This window comes from Cricetulus griseus, chromosome 3 (assembly GCF_003668045.3).
Source record: "Cricetulus griseus strain 17A/GY chromosome 3, alternate assembly CriGri-PICRH-1.0, whole genome shotgun sequence".
Classification (NCBI taxonomy): Eukaryota; Metazoa; Chordata; class Mammalia; order Rodentia; family Cricetidae; genus Cricetulus; species Cricetulus griseus.
This window is the reverse complement of record NC_048596.1, coordinates 111,911,191-111,919,064: the sequence shown is the minus strand read 5'-3', so window position 1 is coordinate 111,919,064 and position 7,874 is coordinate 111,911,191. Positions and strand designations below refer to the sequence as shown.

Genomic DNA, 7,874 nt, shown 5'->3' with positions numbered 1-7,874 from the left:
CTGTTTTGATATGTTTCAGTTGAAGCATTTAATTTATTTAGGCTAATTCACATGAAGTTTAAAGTATATTTTGTTCCAAAACTTTGAGGACACATTTTAGATAATTTAGCAAACAATCATTACTTCAATTTAAAAAGTAAATCTTTAACTCTCATTCTATGCAATAAACAGTTTTATAGTCTTACTGTTTATCCATTACATTTTTGAATAGGAAAATTCACTTGTTTTTTTCTGTATAAAATACTACAATCTCTTGTCATTAATACTTTATTCTTTAACTTAATGTATGTTAAGAAAGCAATAGACATCAATCAAATAAAGAAATTTATTTGAATCTTCCTTTATACTAGAGCAGAAAAATAATTCAGTGTAGTGGTGGCTGTGGTAGTGTTGGTGTTGATGTTTGTCCTGTTTGTAGTGGTGGTTGTAGTTCTCTCTGTGTGTCTCTCTCTGTGTCTCTCTTTCTGTCTCTGTCTCTGTCTCTCTCTTTCTCTCTCTCTGTGTATGCATGTATGTAGAAATAATAATTTCTACAAAGAGACAATTAATTTGAAAGTAATTGAAAGAAAGATATAGAAAAAGATGAATGGAGTAGAGTTTTATTGGAAATTTATATAAACCCAGTACTCACAAAATTATTGAAAATATAAAAAGTGAAAAATCTGAAAAAATCTTTTCCTATGGCTTTACATTGAAATTTTTTCTCTGGTGGTTTCATGGTTTCGTGTCTTGAATTAAGGTCCTTGAGCTATTTTGAGTGGAACACTGTCTTCCTTCATCAATACTCTTTTGTTTTCTTGATTGAGTATATTGAAAATACTTTCAATGGTGGTTTTAATTTAAGAAGGTTTTAATTTCCAAAATTTCTATTAGATTAATTTGTTTAAAATCCTTCTTTTCTTTCTTAATTATTATTATTTCTTGAACAATGACAGGGGCTCCATATTCATGTGCCTGGAACCAACATATAACTGTATGAGTTTGACATAGTTAATACTTTAATATAGAAGCTTTATTTTGTTACATGTAACCTCTGGCTGAAGGGACTTGCAGTCCTTTCTGTCAATGCTTGTTTGTTTGCTTTGCTTTTCTATGTTATTGTTGGTGCTTCATGAACCTCTTCTGTATTCTTATTTATTGTATCATTGAGAACTAGATAAGGCACATGGTTTTTTAGCTCTCTTACATTGTGCTTACAATAAAGTTATTTGAATTTAATTCTGTAGAAGGAATGATTATGGGTGGCAAAAAGTAGAAAAAAAAGAAAAAGGTAAGAACACAAAGAAAGAATTTGGATTGCCAGGACTTCGATCTAAGAACAAAATGTTTAAGTGTGTGTATTCAGGCACTCTTTTTAGCAATGTGGCTGCAAGAATGATTCACTTGAGACCACAGATATAATGAAGGAGTTTTGGAAGAAATACAAGACTACATTCTTTCAAGTTCTTTGCCTCCTCAATGAACTAATCAATAACCAGAAACAAAAGACCAATAAGCAAAAATTTTATTTGAAAGCAAAAACATTTGAAACCTGAACACCATATAGAAGAGAGATTAATTTTGTGAAAACCTTGCTAGAGAATGGAAAACTGTTTGTGGCTAAAAATAAGAAAGGCTATCTCTAGTGTGATGTGGTTTATTTTAATCCTGTTTTATTTTAACTTAGGTCTTCAGATAACATTGTTATGCAATCAAACAAAATCATGTACAGCTAGTGGTTTGAGTTGAGGCAAGCATAGTAGGGACATTTATTTATAAGCACAGAAGATTTAAGTCATTCATTGGTTTTATTATTGACAGTGGTTTTGAAGAGGACAGAGTATACCTCAGGATAGGTTTTTACTTGGTTGATACAGATAAGTAATTTGTCTCAGTATGTGTGAGGCTAAAATGAAATAAAGTATGGAAGGTAGACATTGTTTCAATTCACGACTTGGAGTCTGGTAACCCTTTGTCAGTGTGACTATAAAACATTGTAAATATAATTGAGAGAGGCAATATATTCAAAATATTATACTTTTTGAAAAATGAAACACAATTAAATATAAAGGATTGTAGGGAAAACTGTTGCCAGCCCCTAAGTAGGCGTGGCTACAGCTTCCCCTACAATTCCCCTTTTAGTCTAAAAGAGAATTAAAACTAGGACATATAGATATTCCAATAAAGCATAGACTATCCAAAGGGATTTCTTACATTAGAGAGAAAATAATTTGTATTTTAAGGCATTGGAAAACACACCAAGGGAAATCTTTCATGGACAAGTGATTTCTTCTGAATTTTTTGTTTGTTCTACAAAATCTTTCTATATAATGATGGCAAAATTCAACTGCACATAGTTAGAAGTAAGACCTTTCTGGCCACAGGCAGGCTAATAGACACATGTGGAAAAATTTTTGTGGTAGTTGTTCCTCTGGAGAAACAATACCTCCTCACACCAGACACAGAAACAAAGAAATAAAAAAACTAATTCCACTAAAATGCAACATTTAAAACCAATGAGTTTATTGGGATTACTTACAGTACTATGGAAGAGACAAACCCAGCTATATCACAAAAAGCTCCCATTCATGAAATTGGTGACAACTCACCAATGCTGCGATCCTACAGCTGTATGCATGATGTTCATATCATTTCACAAATCATAGAGCATCAAACAGGCACTAGCATCAGTATAGTTGCAGAGTCCCCTCAGCCTAACAATGGTTTAACCTTTCTATCATTTTCAGAGAGGGTCTTATCTGTATTTTTCAAGTATCTGCAACCTCCTCAGAGCACACTTGACATCATTGTTCCTCAGACTGTAGATTACAGGATTAAGTGCTGGGGGTAACACAGTGTAGAGCACAGAAAAAAGCCTGTCTGTGATTGATGGTACATTTGAGGGTGGCTTCAGATAGACAATGCAAGCAGTAGCAATGAAAACTGTGAAAACAGTGAGGTGAGGGATGCATGTGGCAAATGCTTTGGACTGACCTTTAGAAGTAGGAGTCTTAAGTACAGTAAAGAATATGTAAAAATAAGAGATCACCACACATATAAAACAAGATGTGGCTAGACACACACACCAATTACAAGACTTTTATAAATGAACAAAAGAATTTTGGAGCATGAAATCCTTAGCAATGAGGAAACTGCACAGAAAAACTGTGGGATCACATTGGAGCCACAGAAATGCATAGAAAATGTGCCAGCTGTATAGATGGCTCCAAAGAATACTCCAGTGGCCCAGGAAACACCCAACATCACCACATAGGTACTATTATTCATGATGGCATCATAGTGCAGGGGACTGCAAATGGCAACATAGCGGTCATAGGACATGGCAGTCAGGACAAATAGTTCCCCTCCTGAAAAAATGTCATTAAAAATACCTGAAATGCACAGCCAAGAATGGAAATAGAACTGTTGTGAATTAGGCTATTGACAAAGAAATTTGGGATAAGAATTGACACAAATAAGATATCCAACAAGGACAAATTCTTCAAGAAGAAGTACATGGGTGTTTGAAGCTGCAGGTCAAGGGTGATGAGAGTGATGATGATGATATTACTTATTAGGGCTGCCACATACATCGCTAGGAAGAAAACTCCATATAAAGTCTGTAGCTCCTGGATGTCAGAGAACCCCATTAGGATGAATCCACTTATTGCAGTGACATTGGGCATACTAGAATCTTTACAGACACGGTCAGCATGAAAGTAAAAAATAAGAAATATTGGAACTGCCATAAGCTGTAAATACATTATGTACAGAAATAATCAGTGGAAAACAATTCAAGAAGTATACATAAGCTGTAAATACATTTCAAAAAATATTTTCAATTCTTTCTCCCTTTCTCTGAGACCATTGTCTTCTTTCTCTCCCTAAGGGATTTCGTGTGTGTGTGTGTGTGTGTGTGTGTGTGTGTGTGTGTGTGTGTGTGTGTTTTGTATCTATCTCTCTCCATCTTTCTCCCCTCCCTAAGTGTCTTCTCTCTCTCTCTCTCTCTCTCTCACTCTCTCTCTCTTTCTCTCTTTTTGTGTGTGTGTATGTGTGTGTGAGTGTGTGTGTGTGTGTGTGTGTGTGTGTGTGTGTGTGTGTTTGTGTGTCTTTCCATAGCCTTGGATTGTCCTTAAGGCTCTATATATGCAAATTAGGTTTTCTATGAGTTATAGACCCTATATTGAATAGCATAAAATGTAATTAAAAATTAGTCTTATAATTTTAAGTCTATAGTCATAATTAGTTTATGAAGAAATTTTCATGGTTTTAAGAAGGTCCTGATTCCATTTAAGTAAGTTATTCTTTTATGAATATTATAACCATGCCGGAAGTTGGAAAAAGAGGATTTTGAGTATTTGAACAACCGTGTCATGATAGTCATAAACATATATCTAAAATTACCTCAATATGATAATTACACATACATCAGAAAAATCACATTACCCCATATAACATACAATTACTATGTATCAATATGCATAAGCAATATAAAAATGCAGAAAAATAAAATAAATAAGAGAAAAAACTAAAATGTAAATTTTTCCTTTAAATCTTATAGACACAAACTTGCATTTGTATGAGATTGCTACTGAGTTTGAACAACAAAAATTTACCATGTAATAAATATTTGTGTCAACTATTTCTTAACAGTTTTCATCAAAGCATCTTAAATAAATAACAGATATTTAGATAATTCTTTACTTAAACCACTGCAAATGTACCACTGAAATCTAATGGTAAGATAAAAGATTGACATATCTCCCATAATTTAATTTGCATTTGGATTGTCTTAAACCTTGAGAGAAAGTGATACTCCACTCTGAGGACAAGCATTATGACTACCTCTAAACAGTAATACTGTCCCTTAAAGGCTTAAGAAAAGATAGATTAACCAAGATGTTTTCAATTTAGTATCATCTATTTTTTACATCATCTAAAAAGACCACCAAGAAGTCTTTATTCATTTCCCTAAACTTGTTTCGAACTGTGGAGGAATGTAGACAGATGACTAGCTGATGATCCTGACCCTATAAGGAGTAATAACCAAACTGTGAAGAAATATCAAATCCTTCAAATAAAACATTTGTCATATAAACAGCCTGCACAACAAATGCAGATTGTTCATCCTGACATTTCCCTTTAAACAGAGATTTTTTTCTCTAAGCAGAGTCAACTGTAACTATGTGAAAAGTGTGGAGACACTGTGTGATCAGACTGAGATAAGAATCAACCAGAACACAGCCTGACCTGGTAGTTATCATGTACTTTCCCTGTTTAATCTTGGAGTTTTTGCCATTATTTTGGAAGACAAGACTACTCAATATAATTATATTTGGTAAATCCCTTTCCTAACTTTCCCTATTATGTTTAATGTTTGATTTCTGTTGATATAAGATGTTCTTTTTTTCTCTCTTTTTATTATTATTAATTCAAGTTAGGGAACAGGCTTATTTCACATGTAATTCCCCTCTCCCTCTCCCTCCCCTTACCCCCATTCCTTCTCCCCCACCTCCAACCTACCCCCCACCCCATCCACCCACCACTCCCCAGGCAGGGTAGGGCCCCCAACCGGGGCTCCACCAAGTCCACCAAATCTTCCTGTGCTGGGCCTGGGTCCCTCCCCATGTGTTCAGAGACAGAGTGCATCCCTTCAAGTGGGATGGGCTCTCGAAGTCCCCCACATACACCAGGGCAAAAAGCCAGTCCACCTCCAGAGGCTCCCAGGAGTGCAGGGGCCTCCCCGATGGCATCCATGATCAGGGGGCTGGATTAGTCCCGTACTGGCCTCCCAAAGAGCATCTGGGGTCGATATGCTTTCCCTTTTTCAGGCCAACTGTTTATGTGGGTTTCTCCAACCTGGTACAGACCCCTTCATTCTTCATTCCTCCCTCTCTTCAACTAGGTTCCAGAATTCAGCTCAGTGTATTTCTGTGTATGTCTGTCTCTGCTTCCATCAGCCACTGGATGAGGACTCTAGGATAGCATAGAGAGTAGTCATCACTCTCATTCTAGGGGAGGGGCTTCTAGGCCATCCTCTCCTCCACTGCCCGGACTGTCAGATCGTGTCATCCTTATAGGTCTCTGGAGATCTTTCTAGTTCCAGATCTCTTCTCGGACCTATAGTGGCTCCCTCTGATATGGTATCTCTCATCCTGCTCTCTCTCCTCTATTCTTCCCCCAACTCAATATATCTGCTCCTCCATTTCTTCTCCTCTCCTCTTCTTGTGCTCTTATTGTGGCAGCACCCACTCCCCTACCCTCATGCTCTCAATTAGCTCGGGAGTTTAAGATGTTCTTAATGTACTGTAATAATCAAAAGCCAGGATTTCTGTGACCAAGGATTTGTTTAAAGAAACTCCAACCCAATGTTCCCTCATTTTCTTGAGTATTTATTATAATGTCATATTATTTGAAATTCACTTTTCAATATCATCTCTTATGACTTGATATAAGCCAAGTGCTGTTTGTTCAAACTATATTACTTGGTTTCTAGGTCAAAACTATTTAGATAACACTATTCTTTATTGAAATACAAGTAGGAAAATCTCTCATTGTCTCTCTTGCTGTCTGTTTCTCTGTGTGTTTGTGTATATGTGTGTGTGTTCCATGATTAAGTGACTGAGACTACTATAAAGTATATGGAGGCTTCTTATTCTCAACTAAATAAGGCAAAGTTAAACATGTACAAGCATGTACAAATATTTGAGTAAAAAACAAAAAGTCTTCAGATGGCATGAACTAGGTCAATAAAAGATCATAATTTACTGATTAGCCAATTACCTGCTTATACTTAAGGGATTTCCACCAAAGTTCACAGGGACAAGAATACATGACAAAGTCCCCTAGAAATGGCATTTGGGAAAGCACATTTCTAATGCAATATAAGATGAATCATATTTGGAATATTTAAACAAAATCTGTCTGACTACACAAACAAAATTGCTGGTAGAGGGGTAAGATTCTGGACACTTGCTACGCTATGATAATCCTCAGGCTGAGGAAATACAGGAAGGCAAATATGAGATATAAAGGTGAATAAATCACTACTAAATGGCATTGCTTTTTATAAACTTCTCATATGTCATTATTTATAATATTTTAGAATGTTTAAAGAACATATTATGACAGTTTAGCAATAGAAATTAGAAATTTGTACCTTAAAAATTCAGATTCTTCACATTCCTGTAATAGAATTACTCTTTAGATTTTCCATCAATTTGATTTGTTAAGGGAAAGATTTTAAAATCTGTAAGAGCTCATTTTAGCATTGGATCACCTAAATGCAATTCATATCATATTAATATTATATTGAGATTGTTATAAAACTCAAAATTTTGAGCTAAACTGCATTCATTTCTTATCCCAAGAAGGCAAATGTAAGCAACAAGGAAAATATTTTACCTTTTTATAAACTTTAATGTGGACTCACTTGAATTCATATATAATGAACATATTCCTAATGACCTTTTACAGTCACTTGGTCACTCCCTAGGAGTCCCAAATGGCAAATATTTCTGGATAGTCTTACTAGGAACCCATGTAAAGACAATTAGTGTTGCAATAATTGCTGTTTTCTAAAAATGAGGTTTATCAGTTCCCAGAAAATACACTGGAATAGGTCAAAAAGAGCATGGTCATATTTTCCTCAGAGTTAAATTAATAATTTATTTGTTTAGCTGAACAGTGAAAGGAGTTGGAGACAATGTTATAGTTATAAAATGTTACAAAATGTAAAAATTAGGAACTACATTTAAAGACTCCTGCCATATCACCTGTATTAACTACTTTCTCAAGACTGTAGCAAAATATGTCCGGAAAAAAGACAATATGAGAAAGGAAGGACTGAATTTAGCTCATGGTTTACAGGGGAAATGCTTCATGTCAGAGAACGC

At 35.2% G+C, this 7,874-nt stretch overlaps 1 pseudogene; it reads right to left on the bottom strand.

The window, feature by feature from the left end:
* Positions 1-2,734: 2,734 nt before the first annotated feature.
* Positions 2,735-3,665, bottom strand: LOC107977111 (annotated as a pseudogene).
* Positions 3,666-7,874: the final 4,209 nt, after the last annotated feature.